Below are 21,880 nucleotides of genomic sequence, written 5' to 3'. Positions count from 1 at the left end.
ATTATATATTCATGATGAATGCCCAGGACTTATTTCTCTATTAGTAGCCTCAAGTAATATTGTACACATTAAAGATGCTTAATTGGAATTTGTCAAATTAATAAATTATTCATTTCATTTATTTGTGGGCTGGTAACTTTAATAATTGTCATCTCAACTTTTTTCCAAGGCTATAGCAAAATGCTAATATATATCGAAGTACATTTTCGAGAAAAGTAGGAGCTTGTTTCAAATGTTTTGTTCCTCTTAAACCTTTTCTTTGGTTTTCCTATTAAGAATGAACAAATTTCATTTGATATTTTATTCAGGTAGTTCAGAAGACAAAGCCAACCACAGAGGAACATCTTTTATCTTGACTATTCATATTCAACAAAGTTACTAATTAAGTGTTTCTCATTTATTTCACTTTGCAAGCTGGCATGAAAAGATTCACGAAGCCAAAAAGAAGTAGTGGAATGGTTTAGATAAACCTCCAAGAGAATGAACATAAGCCAGAGAAATTCAGAGTATAGTTAATCCATTCCACAAAGAGAGGTAAAAGCTAAAACTCTCAAAAGACAAATCTACCTTGGTGATGACTTTAATTAATTGGGGGCCAAACCCAGTAGTGCTCAGGGATCATTCCTAATAGTGTTTGGGGACCATATGTAGTGTCCAGGATCAAACTGTGGTTCACTGGAAGCAAGGCAAGTATCTCAACTCCTGTACTGTCTTTCCAAAATTAGTGGATATCATTTTAAGTGACAAAGTTAGGGAATCATATGACTTCTGGAGATGGTCATTCTTTTGATTACTTGAGGAAGAGCCTCAATGTGGCAGAAGTTTGTGCTCATCACAATAGAGAGGAGGGCTGGAAGATCCAGTTCAAGACATGAAGCTCACCACAAAGAGTGATGAGTGCAGTTAGAGAAATAACTATATTGAGAACTATCATAACAATGTGAATGAATGAAAGAAGTGGAAAGCCTGTCTAGAGTCCAGGCAAAGGTGGGGTGGGGAGGAGGGAGATTTGGGACATTGGTGATGGGAATGTTGCACTGGTGAAGGGGGGTGTTCTTTACATGACTGAAACCCAACTACAATTGTATTTGTAATCAAGGTGTTTAAATAAAGATATTAATAAAAAAAAAGCTTGTGCTCATCATTTTTTTTGAAAGAAGAGCAATATTGTTCTTTTGGAGTTGTTGTTTGGAGCCTACTTTTGCAGAGAGCAGCATTAATCTAGAATTTTCAAGATTAGTTCATTTTCACTGAAGTTATTTTTATGGTTAGCCTCGTTTTACAATATAGCAGAATAGAGTTTTCTTCAAAACACGGGAGTATATTTAGAGAGAACTATAACATAGCTGTGTTGGTGATACAGAGGTATGGTGTAAAGGAGGCCAAGAATGACTGAAATTTCAGGAAAATGTAGTGAGTGTTATTTGCTATATATTTCAGTAAGTTAGATTTGAAAAAATAAAAGTGGCTTGCTAGTAGGGGTTTGTTTTAATTCTTCTCCAAGTCACATTTGGAATAGAAATTTGTCATGAAATCTCATATGGCAATTCGCCTTTATATAGCCTTAAGTTCTTATTTTTTCTGCATCATTCTCATGTTACATTTTACTCTTTGCTTTTTTAGGGCATGTATATTCGTCCTACTTTCAACAGAACAGAACAGCAAACATTGTCATATCCTGACTCTGACAAACTAGGCAAACCTATGCTTAATCCAATTATCCATATAATTAAAGCAGTTGGTTTTAAATTACAATTGAGCTCAATGTGTAGGGGGAAATAGATCTCTCTTTTTAATTTTCTAGTGCTTTGGTTTTATCCAGCTTTGCAAATGTACTTATGGCCTGTCTATCAAATAAACCTAAATGTAAATTATTATTTAAATCTGGGCAAGCTGTTCTGCCTTATTTGTTAGAAAGCAAATGAGAGATATTTTATGACCCGTTCACTAAACTGAAAATTTCTAACAGGAATTTAAAAGAAAAAGACATCAACTTTATTGATGCCACATAATAGAAATCACTAAATAGAAAAATGTTTTTAGACTAATGTAAAAGTCTTTAGAAACATTTTTATGTCATTTTTATAAACTATATAGTGATTGGAACTTTATTATATATATTTTTCCTTTCTTTTTGGTATATGGAACATGCCCACTGGTGTTCAGAGCTTACTATGGGGTCTGGGTACAGAAATCACTCCTGGTGCCAGGAATCAAATTTGAGTTGTCTGTGTGCAAAGCAAGTGCTGTACCCTCTGCACTACCTCCCTGGCCCAAAAATTAGAATTTAAAAATATACATATATGTATACATATACTTACCTGTAACTATGTGTTAGAAGACCTTTATTTCTGAGTTATTTGCTTTTTTGTTTTGTTTTGTTTTGGAGCCATACCTGGTGGCTCTCAGGAGTTACTCCAGCTCTGCACTCAGAAATCCTTTGTGGCAGGCTTGGGGGACCATATGGGATGCCGAAAATCAAACCTGGATCCATCCCTGGTTGGCCACATGCAAGACAAATGCCCTACTGCTATACTATCTCTCTGGCCCAGAGTTATTTGTAATTTAATTTTGCTCACTAGAACTTACCCAAGCATGCACATATTTCCCTGCTTATATTTCACATCTGGATTTTGCACATCAGCACTTTAAAAACCAATGAGGAGCTAGAAAAATACTATATGCTGTTAGGTGATGACTTTGTACTCAGCTCTGACACTATTAATATGATTCTCCGAGCACTGTTGAGAGATCCCTGAGCAAAGAATCAAGATTAGCCCATGAAAACAGCGAGAAGAATAGTTCATGAACACTGCTAATGTGTGGACTCTCCCTCAATGGGAAGAAATAAAATTCCCCTCTTTAAAAAAATTTTTGAGGTCTCCTCCCTGCCTGGACCGCACACCTCACAAGGAAATCTCAAAAGACAATGGGGAAACCTATACTCTCATCATAAGTATAGACCTATATAACACTACCTCTTACCCTGTTTCTCCCTAATCTCCGATTTCACTTTCTCCCTTTTTGTTTTTTTCTTTCTTTTTCTTCTTTTCTTTTTTATTCTTGTCCGTTCTTTTGTTTTGTTTTGTTTTTCTGTTTTGTTTTGTTTTAGTTTTTATTTTTTGATTTGATTTGTTTTTGCTTCTTTTGGGTAACTCCAGGCGGTGCTCAGAGGGCGCTCTTGGCTCTGTGCTCTGAGATCGCCCCTGGTGGGCACGGGGGACCAAGTGGAATGCCGGAATTTGAGCCACCGTCCTTCTGCAGGAAGGACAGATGCCTTGTCTCCATGCTATCTCTCCTGGACCCACTTTATTCCTTTAATTACGTCTTTTATTTAATCTTTTTTTTTTTTTTTAAAGAAAACCTTTTTTTTTTCTTTAGATATGTGTGAGCATATATATTTTTAGTTTTTGGCGTGTGTCTGTTTTCTTCTCTCTCCACCCCCAAAAAATCCACCAGCAATATAATGTAGCAACACTTCTTCCTGCAAAGACATATTAAACAAAGGGGAAATTTTACATGTAAAAGCAAGCTCTTACCTACTAGGAATAAGAACTCATACTTCTTTACAACACAGGGACATCTCCCACCCTGAATGTATGTCATGTGGAACCAACTTAGACTCCAGGGAACTAGACACCGACCCTCCAGCCTTGACTCCTGCATCCCAGACATAGAACTGACAGAGTTCTCCACAACAGCTCCAGGAACCAAATCCCCTCCAGGGCATTCATAATGCTGCTCTGATGCCAACTTGCACGAGTTCTAAATTTATAACCTGACAATGAGGAAATGGGAACAACTTGATCTAAGAGCAAATTGTCCTTCCTCAACAGCCAACGATAAGACAAAATCAGAAAACATGTCACCCTTTGACCTGAGCAAAAGCCAAGATCGCTATATACAGATGACTGGTTGTTACAACCAGGACTCGACAGTACGCATTCCGGGAACAACAACAACAAAAACAGCAACGAAAACCTCTAGCCTAGCTTTTGGTCTATGATCTGTTCAACAAACAAGATCTCCAACTCCAGAGGTCTGACTGAGACAACCGCAACTGAATGGGTCTTCCAGAAACAGAACGAAAGACCTTATCCCAGGCTCCATCCTAGGAGCAACACAATGACTAAGACCACCAATTACAGAGATGGATTAAAACGACACTGAAGAAGCAGAACTGCTAGAACCACAAAGAAAGACTCCATCATAAGCTCCATTCCTTGAGCTGCACAGTCACCAAAATCTCTAGATACAGAGGTCTGATTTTACCATCCAAGACGAAGCAGAAGTCTTCCATACACCACAAAAGCACCGAGGGAAGAGTAAATGATCATGCAAGGAGTCTACAGTTAATCCCATGACAGTATACTTCAGGGGTGGAGAAACCCTGTAACTCCTAGGCCAAGTGAATTCCCTCTATAATATCCCCAATATGTGCCTATGCAGGGGGAAAAACAAAAAAACACACAAAATAATCATCTTTCCACACATTTATTTATTGATTGATCGATTTTTTTGATGTCTTTATTTTGGTGTAGATATTGAAGTTGATATCTCCAATTTTATTTTATTTTATTTCATTTCATTTTATTTTATCTTATCTTTCTCTTTTTTTTTTGCACTCTGGCATGATTTGATTTCAAAACTGAGACTATTGTGTGGTGCTTGTCTTTACTGCTGTAGTGCTCACTGGATATTTAATTTGATATTTCTCTCTGTATTGTTGTGGTGTTTCAATTACCTTTTTCATGTCCTCTCCCAAACTGAGGTTGAAAGCCTCTAGGTCTTCGCCCATTTTCAGCATATTTGACTTCTTTTTTTTGTCTTTGTTTTTTTTTTCTTATTTTGTACCCCATTATGTTGCTTTTCTTTTCTTCAAACAAAACCACATAACTTGATTTATCTAGCTCTGCCTCTTAAATAGAGGGGGAAACAAGGGAGGGTACCAGGACCAAACAGATATATGACCACTAATAGTAAGCTAGACAAAGAGGGAACCACCTACTCTAGAAGCCTGGGAGGTGATGGTGGGGTATATGGGTTGCAGAAAGGGAACTGGAATGGGGGGAGGACAAATTTGGTGATGGGTATTCCCCTGATTCAATGTTAATATGTACCTAAAATACTACTGTGAAAGATATGTAACCCATTATAATCACAATAAAAATTAAAAAAAATTTTTTTTGAGGTCTCAAATACATTCAGCATCAAATTGTCATACAAAATTCTAACGGAAAACTCATGTATTTTTTGAAAATTGAGAAAGTATGTGTGTATAAATGTGCACACATCTCAGTTGATCCATACCTTGTTGTGAGGAAGTTTTTGCAGGTAAAAATTTTCATGCTAGTAAGAACTAAATATTTAAGTCTCTATAGGTAAAGGTGAGTATTCTTTCTCTGCTCAAATTAACAAATTAGAAAGATACATATTAGGGCCCGGAGAGATAGCGCAGAGGTGTTTGCCTTGCAAACAGCTGATCCAGGACCAAAGGTGGTTGGTTCGAATCCCGGTGTCCCATATGGTCCCCCATGCCTGCCAGGAGCTATTTCTGAGCAGACAGCCAGGAGTAACCCTGAGCACCGCCGGGTATGGCCCAAAAACCAAAGAAAAAAAAAAAAAAGAAAGATACATATTAGAAAAGTGACTGCATGACTTGCTCCGATGGAATAAGCAGAGTGAAAAGTAACTCTTGAAGCTGAAGGATATGCATTTCCCAATGCATATTTGCTATCAGGCAATGATTTTCTTCCACACTAAATGAAAGTACATTACATTATAAATAATTATAACAATAAAGTTCTTAATACAGAGGCAGCTGTGAATATGTATATTGCTTATAGGCCATACCCCATGGTATTCAGGAGATACTTCTGGCTCTGTGCTTTGGAGTTCTTCCTGTAGGTGCTGGAGGGACCATATGCGATGATGGGGGATCGAAACTGGACAGATTAGCCTCACGCAAGGCAAATGTTCTACATACTGTGCTTTCACTCTGCCTCCAGCTCTGAATATTTTCTACTTGATTATATTTTTCTAGTATATTCAAAATTCTGTAGCAAATTATTAGCGGTAGACTTTGTACTTATTGGGTGTAATGACAAGTGAATAGAATGTTTTTCTAAAAATGCAAAAAATTGATCACAAACTATCTGGTTGTTTAAACTTTAAGCACAGTCACTATACTGGTTCCTTTACTGTCCTCCAATACTTAACTACCTCCTACTCAAGTCAACTTTTCACCATCCCACCCCACACAGACTCCTAATTCAACCATGAAGTTTTTTCATCATTGCCCAAAATATAATATGCTTGTCTTCATTTTCAATGCAGTGAGAGACAATACCATTTCTAGAAAAACTGCAATAGATTATTTACTAGTTGCCTTATCCATTATTTAAAATAAAAAGAACAATGTAACCTATCTAACATTTCTCCCTGATACTTAATAAAAATAATAACCTATTAAAATAAAATTACATAATAAGGTTTTATCAAGTTTATAATTAACTTTTTACCAAATTTACAACATGTGCAACTATGGCTATGTCAACTTTTATAATGTCATTAACCCCTAAAATATTCTTTATATATATATATTTTTTTTTAGCCAATTGTACTATGTAGCCACAGATTCACTTTTTCTGAACTCAGTTAAATGGGATGCTGTACATGGTTTAGAATTAACTATAATGTAGCTTTGCTATGAACCTAAGTACAGCCATGACAGGCTCAAGTTAGGCCCTGAAGAACAGTCTGTTCCTGGAACCAGACTATAGGAGTATATACCAAAAAATACAGCAACAGACAGATGGCCAGATGACAACCATACCCTGGGTCTGATACCACAACCTGGATCTGGAGATGCATGATTTTTCCTCAGTGAGCCAAAAACCCACCCTAGCCATTTGCCTGCTGCAACGTATATCCTACGACAAATCCTCGTCATTTGTCTGATGCATCTTTGTATTAAGAAGCTATAGTTTTAAAAAATCAACTATCTGACTTATTTCACTCAGCATAATAGATTCCATATACTTATTCCAAATACTCACATTTATTCCAAATAAGTCAGAGGGAGAGATATAAACACAGAATGGCCTCACTCATCTACGGGTTTTGAGAAAAATGAAAAATGAAAAACATTTATGTAATGATTCTCAGAGACAAAATAGAGGAGGCTGGAGGGTCCAGCTCCTGACATGAACCTCACCACAGGGATCGTTTAGTGCAGTCACAGAAATAATTACATTGAGAACTATCATAACAAAATGCAACTGAATGAGGGAAGTAGAAAGCCTGTCTAGAGTACAGGCCGGTGTGGGGTGGGGATGAAGGACACTTGGGATATTGGTGATGGGAATATTGCTTACCACACGCTGTGTTCTTTACACTGACTGTATAGAAAGAGGAGGTACAGTAAACACACCCTATATACACCTCAACCCAGGCCCTTTGCTTGGTCTGTATTGTGAATGGGGGGACAAAAAATCAACTATCTGGAGGCAGGAATCTCCTAAATTCCCTATAAAAAAGGGCCTGTTTGCACACCGGGGGTCACCATTTTCTAAGGAGGTGGTTGACCCCAGCATGCCAGAATAAAGCTCCTTTGCATTCTTGCAGTGCTGTCTGTCTCCTCCAGTCTTTGTGAGATGGGTTTTGAGTCTGAGTTTAACATTATAGACACATGTCACCTTTTGCTCAATCATGAGCCATCTGTATTATAGTGGAAGTTAAGTATAGCTTATGTATATTAGTGTGGAAAAGGCCAGACTGATCTAAATTTGTGCGAACACACTGTGGTATTTCACAAAGATAAAATAGTCTACGATACATTTCTCAAAACATATGCTTATTTTAAGGAGTCATGTAATCACACGGGTTTTTTTCTTGCTAACTAGTATAAGCATCTATGTAACTTCTGACACACACACAAAATAATAAAATAAAGGAAGCACCCAAGAAACTTTTACTCAACTTTGAATTTTATTCTTTCAAAGTCATTTAGTGCTCAGTGTCTTTTTCCAATCTAAAGCTGAAAACACTAGCATGATGAAGATTTTGGCTTTCATATTGCTGATGAATAATTAGGGTAGTTAAAATTAAACTTTTGATTTTAAAAAAGAACAGCTCTTCTCTATTTCATAAGTCCCTCCCTGACAACCTCCTTTCTTCTCCTTGCTCATGTTATCTAAATACAGTTGTATTTTTATTCTTGAATACTACTAGATATTCCCATCTTGGGACTTTAAACTTAATATACATATTTTTTTTGCCAGGAATATTCTGAATTTCAGGTGACTAGATTCGGGATATTTGAAGATATACTTTGGTACTGCAAACTCTTTGGTACTGCAAAATACTTTGGTCCAGAAAATCTAAAGGTGTTGCAGCTATTAACTATCACATCACTTCTACTTAATTTTGATTGTTAAATGCACTACTTCTGAGTGTGTGAAACAAGATAGTTTTTACTGAAATTTATTTAGAAAGATGTGAGATAAGGGACCAGAGTAATGATACAGTAGAAAGGACACTTTGAGTGGAGAGAAAGGGAAAAAATGAGCACAAGAGGAAATGAACACAGACTTTTCCAGAGTGGAGATGGCAAGCAAAGAAACAAAGATAACTACATTTTCAGGGGAGAACATAGACAAGAATAATCCTATATATACTTGTGTCTTAAATGATTTTATTTGATCAGGTACTTTTTTTAATGCTTTCTTCCCCTAGATAGATGTTATCGAAGACAGAAACCGTGTCTGCCTTTGTTATTTGATTCCTAATACAGAGAGTATTTTCAATTTCTTTATTCACTCAATAAATTTTGGTTGAATAAGGAAACATTGAAATAAGTATATAAAGTACATCTGAAGATCTGAAGTAGTGGCAGTGCAGTCATTGCTTGGGTTAAATTGGTTGTATTTTTTTTTAAAATATGTGTTTCAGGAAGAAAACTTAATCACTTGTTCCTTGATTAGCTTTAGCCACATACAGAGAAAGTCTAACATTTGGATTAAAAAAAAAAAAGGAAATACTGCTGTTTAGAGTTTTGTGTGATTTATCCCCACTTTAAAACAAGATATCTGGTGTTAATTTCAGCAGACTTAAGGTTTTGGTCACCTTGGAAACCCAGATATAGAATGAAGTCTCACTGACTTCCTTTCTATAAAATATCCACAAGGTTGTATCAATTTTTTATCTCACTTAAGTACCTAATATTTTTCATTTTAAATATGAGTGTGAAACTGTTTTCTTTATTTTTTAAAGAAATATTGAAGTCAAAGAGCATTTTTCTTAAATTGTGTAGATTTTCTAAAGTTATACTATTTGCATTTTAATACATATATCTTTTTATCTATAAAACATTTTTTCCTAGACTTTAGAAAAGTTTAGATATAACAAAGCTAATCTCAGTTTATTTTGATTAGCCAAGTGGTATGACCTTGGCCCTAAGACTACTATTTTTCATTTTAATTTGTCCATATAATAGAGTCATGGTGTCCTGAATGTATGATAAAAAAATTCAAGAAGAAACTTACACACAACCCCCCCTTCATTTCAAAAATATTTACCATTGTTACTATTTATTGTAAAAATCCTGGAAATTTCTAGGATGAGTTGTGCTTGTTTCATGTACATTAATTTTAATCCCTGACTATTTTCTCCTAAAGCTTTAACCACCCAAGAGCCTCACAAATGTAACCGAGACGCTAATTGTTCGCACCTGAATGTACAAACACCATAATATAATCTGCTTGCTTAGTTACATGAAGTGTCACTTTGCTGTTTATATAATAATTCTAATTGCGAAGCTTTTTTATGTACCCAAACAAATGGAGCAAATTGAGATTGCTCAGTGAGGCCAGAGAATGACCTTCATTTGAGCACAATGATTTGCTTGCTATTTGTATATGCACAGCTGAACCACATCTTAATTCTAGGTTCAAGTTTAAAAGCTGCAACTAATTCTGAAACTGCCAAAGACAAAGATGGTGTCCTTATGGCAGATGCCGAAGAGACAGAAGGACCCAACAAAAAGTGACAAGCAGGCATGCACTTTCTCACTGTGTGAGTATGATGAAGATTAAACTCCTGTGTTCGCTGTGATAGGCTGCCCAATGGTCTCAGTTTGCTCCAGAATATCTATACTTAGGAAAGACAGTTACAAACCAGCATTTACTTAAATGTTAAGTAAACAAATTATGCACATGAGAATCTTTAAGAGCTTTTGTATTATCTGTGGAGAAAGATACACTGTAAGATAGACCCACTGTAGATTACTTTTTGAAATGCTATCCTTCCCTACCAACATTAAGAATTACCACAAACATAGTGCAATCTGATTTCAACCAAGCAGGAAATGAAACCTTGAGGGGTGGAAGTGCATGTGTTAATTTATTTTATTTTGGCTCTGTGTAAAAGTTACCCTAATGACAGCATTCCTTAAAAGCAACATCTTTAACATGGAAAAGAACAAATTTTATCCCCACTAAATAAAATAAAATAAAATAAAAAAAGATCCAACTAGGGAGCTGGCTGCCCTATTTCCCAGGTGAACCTCCAATACCTGATAAAGATTGCTTCAGTTTAAAAAGCACTCATCAATACACAAACACACTGACAAGGTTATCTGCAACGCAAGGTTTGATGAAGTAAAATGAGAAAAAAAAGAGTGATAACAAGTGTTGTCCATGGGTCTGAGTGGGCTCTCTAAGGGTCCAATTGGAAACATATTTTGGAAATGCTTAAAATTAAATAACAAGGAAATATTAGTGTTAAGTTCCAATGTATCCTGAATCTTTCTTTCCTCCTCCTCTCCCAACACACCCTATGCTCTACATGCAACAGCCAAAAGATCTCCGTTTTGGAGGGCTTAAAATCTAAACTTCTTGCCTTGACTTCTAGACCTTATGGGACTGTGACCATTTCTATGGTTTTGCTTCCAGCCCTGCTCCCTTTCTAGACTCTAGTTCCTCCGGTTTTTTTTTTTTTTTTTTTTAATTTATCCCTCAGATTTGATAGAGTAACTCATTTCCATAGCAATAAGATCATGAGAACTCTGGTTTCAGCTCTCTTTCCTTCTGCCCATCTCTGTCTTAGTCTGATAAATCCTAGTTTAGGTTTAAGTTTAATTGTCTTGGGGCTGAGAGATAGCACAGCGATGTTTGCCTCACAAGCAGCTGATCCAGGACCTAAGGTGGTTGGTTCGAATCCCGGTGTCCTATATGGTCCCCCGTGCCTGCCAGGAGCTATTTCTGAGCAGATAGCCAGGAGTAACCCTTGAGCACCACCAGGTGTGGCCCCAAAAACCAAAAGAAAAAAAAAAAAAAAAAAAGCTTAATTGTCTTAACTGAGCGTAAAACTTTTGGGGAGACACATTCTGATGAACATAATGAAAACATGTTCTTTTCTCCAACTTGGATAATTTCTCTTTTTTTTTCTTTTAAGTTCTACTAAAAATTACTTCACATTTTTGTTTCACAGCAGAAGTGAAAGGGCTCTAGACCCATATTTACGATAAAATTTAAGATGAGTTTGGTTGAAAGATGAATGTTTGGTTGAAATTGAGTTCTAACAACTCATAAGCTCCTGGGAATATAAACATTAAATATAATTGTCAAATAATTTATTATTATTACATTGGATTATAATTCTTGTAGACAAAGTATTAAACTATTTTTTACTTTGATATAAGGTGATACTTTCTTTTGGGTCCAAAGATTACTCCCAGAGATATTCAGCCTAATAACAGACTGATGGCATGGTGCCTCATCTCAGTGATGCCAGGGCCACCAGATCCATATTTTTCAGTACTGGAAAGAGGGGCATGCACTGTGATAGGTTGAATTAGTGTCTTTATGCATGGTGGGCATATGTGCAGATGGGAAAAATTTCTTCTTAGTATGAATGACAAGGCAGCTAAAAACTTTTCTTTGGTACTTTTATATGGCACATCTAAGATGCACCAAAGAGATGTTTATTTTGCTTCAGTGTTGGTGCAGGAATTAAATATCTTGGAGTCAGTTTGCCAAGAATGATCTCTGAGTTCAAAGCCAGAATTATGTCCTGAGCACAACTAATGTGGCACGAACTCCCTTTCAAATGGCACCAGAAATTTTTACTTTCTCACCTTCTAGATTGTAATAGAAAAAGGTAAACTCTATGTCATTTCACTGAATATGTTAATATTGTTTAGACCAAATGAGGATTATAGTTATAATCTAATATTTATATTTCAGCCTTGCATTATCTAAAGATTAAAATATTTCTTTATTCAAAAGGGACACTAAATATGTGAGGCTATTCAGTAAATAATTCACTAGTTGTTTAATAAACAATATGTGAAGTTTGGAGAGAGAGTACAGTGGACAGAGTGCTTGCCTTTGATACAGCTGACCGAGGTTCAATTGCGAGTACCACATATGTTCCCCAGAGACTTACAGGAATGATCCCTGATTGCAAGCCAAGAGTAAGCCTTGACGAGCACAGCCATGTAACCCAAAATCCACTCTCCAAACAATCAAAACAAAATGTATTAAAAGATGCCATCTTTGAAAAGTCACCCATTTTTCTATTTCATCACTTAATTATTCATACAGAAGAGCTTTATGTTTCAATCATTATATACTTGCATATTTCATAAGAAACATGTGAATGGGAATTCTGTCTAGTCCAGCCTTTATGGAAAACAATATGGATATTCCTCAAAAAAACCTGGAAATTATTAGTGTAGTTATTTCCCTAACTGCATGACTGAAACCCAACTACAATCATGCTTGTAATTATGGTGCTTAAATAAAGATTTTATAAAAACATTAAATTAAATAAAATATTAAAAAATAAAAATAGGGGCCAGAGATATAGCATAGCAGTGTTTGTCTTGCAAGCAGCCAATACAGGACCTAAGGTGGTTGGTTCGAATCCCAGCTTACCATATGGCTCCCCTGCCTGCCAGGAGCTATTTCTGAGCAGATAGCCAGGAGTAACCCCCGAGCGACGCTGTGTGTGGCCCAAAAAAACCAAAATAAAATAAAAATAAAAATAGGGGCTGGAGTGGTGGCGCAAGCAGTAAGGCATCTATCTGCCTTGCCTGTGCTAGCCTAGGACAGAACATGGTTCAATTCCCCATGTCACATATGGTCCCCCAAGCCAGGAGTGATTTCTGAGCTCATAGCCAGGAATAACCTTTGAACGTCACTGGGTGTGGCCCAAAAACAAAAACAAAAAAAAACCCAAAAAAATAAAATAAAATAAAATAAACACCACGATATAAAAAAACCCTGGAAATTGAACTCTTATATTATCCATCTATACTATTCTTAGGGATATACCCTAGGAACACAAAAACAGAATTCAAAAATTCCTTTCTCACACCTATACTTATTGCAGCACTATTTACAATAGCCAGAGTCTGGAAACAATTCAAATTCTGAACAACAGATGAGTGGCTAAAGAAACTGTTGTACATATACACAATAGAATACTACAGAGCCTTCAGAACAAATAGAAATCGCAAAATTTTCCTATACATGGATGAAATAAGTCAGATGTAAGATAAGTCAGAAGGAAAGAGATAGAAACAGAATAGTCTCATTCATCTATGGGATTTAAGAGAAATAAATGGTATTATTGTAATAACACGCAGAGACAATAGAGATGAGGGCTAGAAGGACCGGCCACCATATGAAGCTTACCACAAAAAGTGGTAAGTCCAGTATAGAAATAACTACACTGAGAACTATCACGACAATGATAGTAAGAGAAAGAGGATGCCTGTCTAGAATACAGGTAGGGGGTAGGGGAGGAGGGAGATGAGGGCATTAGTGGTGGTAAGGTTGCACTGGTGAAGGGGTGTGTTCATTTTTATAACAGAAACCCAACTACAAACATGTTTGTAATCATAGTTCTTAAATAAAGATATTATTAAAAAAACAAACATACAACAACAACAAAGAAATATATGTGAGTCTATATAATTTTCCCTTTTGGGGGCTAGGGTTTGCACCAAAGCAATGTTTAAGAGGCCTCAAGTCACTCTTGGTGATAGTCAACTAAGCAGCTTATTCAATGTTATGGCATACATTTGCAAAGCTGCTTTGAACTGATGGGATGGTAGTGGTGTGTATATGTTGGGGTGGTTACCAAAGTCACACCTATTGTGCTCAGGGGCTTCCAGGCCTCTATTGGTGATGCTCCCAGGGCCATATCATATAAGGTTTTAAACTAAAAACCTGGTGCAAGCAAAGAATATACATCTGAAAAGTGAGCTAAGTCCTGGAATATGTATATTTATGTTTTATAATTCTAAGGATTAATTGAATTTAAACATATAAAGCAAAAAATAATCTGAGTCCAAAATGCATTTGGAATGCTTATCATTTCAAGGAAATATTCAAATATTAACAATAATGCAGAGTGATTTTTTCTTGTATTATAGTCATTATCACACTGATTGACTATGATGGTTATCTATGTAATTACAAGCTTACTGAGCATACACAGTGCTATTGAGATGCTAGAAATGACTTCAAGATAACAGTTAGCCATTATTTCTTCTAAAGACAAGGTTAAAGAAAGATTAAACCTTAAGTAGTAAGGCCCAAGACTTGAAAACTTCTCTATCTAATTATCTGAAATGGTCTGTGTATTATCTTTTCTCTTCTGTTAGATTGCAGATGTCATGATGCAAGCAAATTTGCTTCTTTGGATCACAGCTGCATCCTTTGCATGTGGCATAATCGATAGCATGAAGTAGCCACTCAAACAAATAAGAAGATGAAATGACTGGCTGAACAGAGAATAGTGAAATGAATTTTGTGTCCTTCTCTCTGTGACTGAGTTCTTCCCCTGATGTATATGTGTCTGTGGAATTAGTATGTAGCAGATCCATAGGATAAAAGTTTCACCGGGACCTTGAGAGTGACTGGAGTTGGATAGACTGGTATGCCTGGAACCCAGAGTCTGTCTTATGCCAATAAACTTCTGGGGTGAGGCCTTTTTGTAATCAAGTCAAGTACTTTTTTCCATTTTCTCCATTTTTCTGGACCTATGCAAACATTGGTGATTGCCACTATCACATCTTTACTATATATATTTTTTACTCTTATCCTTTAAGGAAAAAAAAATACAACTTACTGAACTTAAAAACAAATTACTGTAGTAGAATGCCTGTCTTGAATACAGGTAGGGGATGGGAAGGGGGGAGTGGGTAATGTTGCACTGGTGAAGGGGGGTGTTCTGGTTATGACTGTAACCCAAATATGATAATGTTACTTAAATAAAAAATTATATTCAATAAAAAAAAAGCTGGTCACAACTGACCAAATCAGTGCTATGTGTGTGTCTGCTTTTGTGTATTCTAGAGTAGCCTTTCTCAAGCAGTAGTCATGTGATACCTGATGCTCTTCCTTGGATATTCCAAGAGGATTATATGTAAAAACAATACAATTTCATGAGAATTGGTGGGGCATCCAATAGAATAAAGAGTCTATACTAGAAATAAAACTAAGATGGATGGGGTGATAGTCAGAAAAAGGTTAAGAAACACTGCTCTAGAGGCTATCATTTCTAGGGGCAATTTTGATATTTGAAATGTGTCTTGTTTGGAAACTCTCTAAAGAAGGAAATTGTGAAAGAAATTTATTTTCCATGTTCCTCAACTTGCTCCATCTGAGTGGAGAAAAAAAATCACCTATTTTTGTTCATGGAATAGAAATAATTTATATGATTGATACCACAGAAGAAAAATAAGGTGACAGACATAGCAGTGCAGAACTGGGATTTCAGACCCAAAGCTTACTCCCCAAATTCCCCTTCCCTTTCTTCTTTTTGTGAAGCTGTCAGGAAACATGAAAATGAAAAATAAAAGATAGTAAGGAAATAATACACAGAGACAATAGAGATGTGGTTTGAAAGGACCAGCCCATGATATGAAGTTTATCACAAACATTGGTGAGTGCAGTTAGAGAAATAACTACAAAACAACTATCGTGATATTGGTAGTGAGTGAGAGAAAAATAGAATGTCTGTATCAAATTCAGGCATGGGGTGAGAAAGGAGGGAGATGGGGGGAATTGGTGGTGGGAAGTTTGCACTGGTGAAGGGTATCCATTTTTATGACTGAAACATGTTTTTATAATGATGCTTAAATAAATATATTAATAAGTACAAAGATTTTTAATTAAAACTTTTAAAGAAAAGTTTTAATTGATAAAAATTAGGAAAAGCAAAAGAGTTAAGTGTTCAGGAGAAATCACAAGAAGGATTCTGGTGGCTTTACTTGAGGATCTGAATGGCAAGGAGCTTCAACGCCTTCTTTAGGAGTCAGCATCATGGCAGAATATACCATAAAAAGAATTAGGAACTGTTATGAAAGTGGAAACCTCAGTTTCTTCTTGTCAGCTGCTACAAGCTACTTTATCTGAGCTGTCCCTACCATAAATCGTAATTAAACATTCTTGCAAAATCTTGAGCTGTTTATTTGTTTTTTGTTTTGTTTTGTTTTTTGTTTGGGGCCACACCCAGTGATGCTCAGGGGTTACTTCTGGCTATGCACTCAGAAATCGCTCCTGGCTTGGGGGACCATATGGGACACCAGGGATCTAACCCAGGCCCGTCCTGGGTCAGCCGTATGCAAGGCAAATACCCTACTGCTGCACTGTCGCTCGGTACCATTTTGGGCTCTTCTTGCTAAAAGGTCTTAAATAAACAGTTTCCATCAGCCCACGTAGGAAGTCAGGATGTTAATCTTAGCAACACATATAAACCCTGAATTAACAAAACATCTCTGGGATTATAATGGGAATCCTCTCATACCTCATTCACTAAGTAACACAATGATTCAGTTTTCCTATAAAAATCTCCTAAAATGAGCAAGCCTTAACTTAGCTCTTTGCTAAGTCCCTCCTGGCTGGGACTTTACCTTTTACTTCTTTACCTTTTACTTTCCAATAAACATTTGTTTTCTGAGTCTGAGCATTGTTATAACTTTTTTTTCCATCTTGAAAATACTGAAGAAGCTGGGAACTGTGGAGAACACAGAGACCATCTATCATTGCTACTGATTCACCCAGATTCAGTAGTGCAGGCACGACAACCTGGACTTCCATCATATTGAGATGGCAAAGAGCACCAAAGGGGACAAGGTTTCCATCTACAACTGGTACCAAGATGCTGAAGAAAGACCAGGATAACTGGGGATTCTGGCCCTGGGATTGAGTCAATATTTAAACTAATAAACAGTCACTTAAAATTAGTCACTTAAAAATCAGACAGACAAGCAAGAGAAGAAAGAGGAAAGAGAGAGAAACTCTTCTTAAAAGCAGAAGGGACCAGTTCATTTCTTGAAAAGTGACAATGGCTTGGTGCCATGAAGAACTCACACAATGGATTCATTTTATTTTATTTTTTTCTCTTCTTTGGAATATTTTTGAAGGTATTTAACATTGTTTTGATTTTAAGCATTTATTTGGGAAAATGCCACTATAATTATCATGCTCACCAGTATTCTAAGAAACTTTCAAAGCCATCACATGGAATTCAACCCCTTTCTCAGCTATCATTTCACCATGGACCATTAAAGCATAATTGACTGGCTCAATTAAGATTTATTTACCATTTATTATATGTAAGGCATTGGAAAAAAACAAGTCTGGTATAGAGATTTTTTCCAAGAACAAGCAAGGAATCTACATATAAATAACTACATTCTCCCAAAAAATGGGATAGTTCTTGATATTTAAGAGATAAAGCTGTCTTACACTACTTCATCAATTTAGTTTATACCACCTGTATCTAAAATCCTTCTTATCTACTTCTTTTTACCTTGGTTCTAATGGAGATAATAATTATTATTAAAATAAATAACTTCTTACATTTATGTCATGCTTTCAGATATTATGATTGTTGAATGCTCATCAATAAATCAGTGATATAAATATTACTAGTTTATTTTATTGAGGAAAAATGATTTAGATTCTCACCCAATGTGACAAAGTCTGTGGAATAATTAGGATCCAAAATAGGAATCATATTACTCCAAAGTTTCTGCTCTTATGCATATGGTGATCTTTTACTTTCCATATGATTATTCAAATGTTTCCAAGTAGATTTCATATATTAGAGACTACTTGAAATAGCAGTTCCACTTCATCCCTTGGAATCAGAAGCTTTGGAATGAGGCAAGAACTTCTAAGTCTTACCAATGAATCCCAGAAATTTAAGATCTCCTGAATTTATGCACCAGAGTCCAGAAGTTTCCAAAGAGCCTGATGTCTGGCATTATGCCAAGAAAAGCATCTATCTTACTGCTTACATTCTTACATTTCACATACAACACATTCTTGAAAAAAGAAAAGCCCAATATCACAGAAGTTCTTGAGTGTGTGTGCATGTATATGTCATAAAACAAATATTTTTGAACACAAAGAAAGCACTTTAATCTGTCTTGAACAAAGAATTTGATCCAGACGGAAGTCAGAAGAAAGTGTTTGCAGAGATGAAGGCTGTAGGAAGTCTGGATGATTTGGTAAGGAGTGACTTTGAGTGAGGGCTTAAGGAAACACTATCCTTTTCCATTCTTTTCACCTAAATTTGGCTAGTTCAGCTCTTGACATTCAGATTGAGAGCAGCTTGCCTGGAGAATCTATCCTACAGCTTTAGACTATTTCCTTTCTTTGTCACAATTAACTATTCGCTTTCCTTCTGTTTGGATTTCTGTTTGGGTTTGTGGAGATTGAGGATTTTTGGCTAGGTTCGAACTTCTCTTTTATCCTTTGTGTGACAAAAGCGATATGTTTCTTAATACCTTTCTGGGTTCAGTGAGGTAATAGTAGATCTTGGATTATCAATAATATGTCCAAAGTATTTAGGCTCCATGATTTATAGTTTTGTTAAAGTTTCAGGCATACAATGTTTCAACACCACACCTACACTCAGAGTGTTAATGTATTTCACTTCACTAATGTGAAATCTCAAGGTCTCCTGCCATCCATCCTTGGGTCCCCACTTGGTAAACTCAAATTAGTAGATTGAATCTCAGGGCATTTGGTAGTGTCTATACATAGACTTTTTGAACAGCTTGTGAAGAATAGGACAATGAACCTAGGAATGCAAATATCTTTTTGAACTAGTTCTTAGGTCCTTGGAATAGATACCCAAAAGTTAATTTTTGGATGGACTGAGAAGACAGAGATAGACCAAATTACAGTAAATAGTTTTAAAAGGTTCTAGGTGAAGAAAGGAAAATTTCTTCAATAAAGAATATCATGAAAACTGGCTAGTCAGATGCAAAGAAAAGTTGCTTCTATCCTTATCTCACACCATGCAAAAAAGTTAACTAATGACTTCAATATTAAAACTGAATTCATAAATTACATTGAAGAAAACAGGCAGAACTCTCGTGATAATGACCCCAGGGTCATCTTAAATTACTTAATGCCAAACAGACTGAGACAAACATAAACAAATAGCAAAACATCAAATTTAAAACCTTCTGCACTGCAAAGAACTGATGACTAGAATAAAATGACATGCTATAAACTTGGGGAAAATAATTGACAAAGGTTTGATATTCAGGATATGAGCACTGAAAAACTTGGCAGAATACAAACATCACCCCCCTCAAAAATATGCAGAATCCCCCCTCAAAGAAGGCATACAGATGACAAATCACCACATAAAAAGTCTTTTCATCATCAAAAGTGCTTATCATCAGGGAAATTCAATTCAAAATAACAGTGAAATCTCACTTTACTCCAGTGACATTGGCACAAAAAGAGTAGGAAAAACCAATGCTGCCGAGGATGTGTGGATGATAGAATGCTCAGCTGATATAGAGGGGAATATTAGTTGTTTCAGCCTCAAAAGACAAAAGTATGAAAGCATCTCAAAAAAAGAATAATTGAGTTTTCATGTGACCTAACAATTTTACTTTTTGGCATTTGTTGAGACATTACAATATGTTTATTAAACTTAGCCTTTGCATGGGAAACATAATTTTTCAATATCCAAACCATAAGGCATGTTGTATTATTGTTTCCATTTTAAATATGAGGAAATGAAAGTTCAATAAGAATAATACACTTGTCCAACCAATCTTGGATTTCAGATTTAAATCCAAGTCTGTTTGACTCCCACCTTTGGTACTAACTAGCACTTTGGCTGGCTTCATGAGTATTGGTCCCAAGTACATTTTAATAAATGGTAGAAGCAGTTATTATTTATAATTATTTCATGAAGTAAAAGTAATGATAAAAACTATTCGTGATCCTTCTGGAATTGTTTGCATCTACCTTAATAGTAGGGGTCCCCTCTGGTTCAGATTTACATATATAGCACTTGACAGCATAGCTGTATTTGGGTCAGGTTACACCTGTTGAGCTGAGTGTTCACATTAATTCAGAACACCTGGGCTACTGCTAAAGTTCTGCAGCGCATTAATCATCATTCAAATAAGGGAAGTGACTTAACCCACAAAATAAACTATTTATGAAAGAAAATATATCCTCTTAGGCAGTTTTGCTAAAGAGTAGTGCTAGTCAAAATATTGACATGCCTTTTGTTAAAGTGGTTAAAGTGAAAGGTAGAATAGCAAAATGTTTGAGAAGTATAGGCTGTGGTTTTTCATCTCAGCTGAGCTATCTATTGGTTGTTAATTTGATCAAAATCTTTTGTCTCTCTGAAGCAAAACTGTAGTGATTATCTCATAGGCTTTGATAGATACTTAAATTGTTATAGGTGACCGAACTGTAGTGCAGCCCTTAGTCCATTGAAAATTGTTGAAACAGACAGACATAAAACAAATAATAAAATAAAAAAAATAATAAAAACTATTTACAGTCTATTTTTAATCAATTTTTTGTCAAAAAATGGTTGAATAAGAGACCAGAGTAATAGCAGAGCAGTAAGACATCTGTTTGACTCGAACGCAGTCGACCCAGGACAGACCCAGGTTTGATCCCCGGCATCCTATATGGTTCCCCCAAGTATGCCAAAAGCGATTTCTGAGTGCAGAGTCAGGAGTAACCCCTGAGTGCCATCATATGTGGCCCAAACACACACAAAAACAAAACAAAACAAAAAAAATTGTTCAGTCAATATTAGTTTTAGGTCTGGGACACTTTTACTTCCCCATCTCTCCTTCTCCTTCAAAAGTGAATAAAATATGATAATTATAGCAACACAGTTACTATGAGACAGGTGCTGTTTTAAGTGTTTATGTATGTAAATTTATTAAATTTTCTTAAAAGTATTTAATTTTCACCCAAAATTGTGAAACTAAGGCACTGAGCGTTAATTAACCTACCTTAGTTCACACAATTGAGACTGAACCTTTTTCAGCATTGACTCCTGACTTCATGCACTTGTCCATGACAATATACTGCTTTTATGCCCTGGCTATCTACAAAACCAAGCTTCTTTCGTTTCCTAATTAGTAAGTATTTAGAGTTTATATTCCATCATTACAAGTAATTATGTGACATTCTTTTGGATAATTAAGCAACAGATACATTGATTTTTTTTTCTTTTCTTTGGAGCTTGGGAACTACCAAGAGTACTTAGGTGGACTGGAGGCCAAACCTAGCAATTATTGGGGAATGTCTTCAGAGTTATAAAGATGAACATGTAGCTTATCTTGGGCATATTTTATCTAGGTACAGTGAAAGAAATAATGGTTAAGTCTGTAATTGTGATGCCATACTAAAAAAATTTTGTATAAGTGTTCTGTTCAAGCTCAAGGGTTGGAGAGACAAGAATAAAGAGATAAGATGCAACCTTGCTTTTTTTGGGGGGGGGTTTGGATCACACCCGGTGATGCTCAGGGGTTACTCCTGGCGAGGCACTCAGAAATTGCTCCTGACTTGGGGGACCATAT

General features: G+C 36.0%; 1 protein-coding gene and 1 non-coding gene across 5 annotated transcripts in view; one reads left to right on the top strand and one right to left on the bottom strand.

Annotated features, from left to right (window-relative positions):
• The window catches only part of CADPS (calcium dependent secretion activator), a 569,958-nt gene that overhangs the window by 281,798 nt on the left and 266,280 nt on the right, over positions 1–21,880 (bottom strand). The gene's annotated exons all lie outside the window — the stretch shown is intronic.
• Positions 7,363–7,492, top strand: LOC126014764 (small nucleolar RNA SNORA51). The gene has a single exon (XR_007497761.1). It is a non-coding gene; the product is annotated as a small nucleolar RNA SNORA51 (small nucleolar RNA).

This window comes from Suncus etruscus, chromosome 7 (assembly GCF_024139225.1).
Source record: "Suncus etruscus isolate mSunEtr1 chromosome 7, mSunEtr1.pri.cur, whole genome shotgun sequence".
Taxonomy (NCBI): domain Eukaryota; kingdom Metazoa; phylum Chordata; class Mammalia; order Eulipotyphla; family Soricidae; genus Suncus; species Suncus etruscus.
The sequence above is the reverse complement of the archived record's forward strand: the minus strand, read 5'-3'. Positions and strand labels throughout refer to the sequence as shown.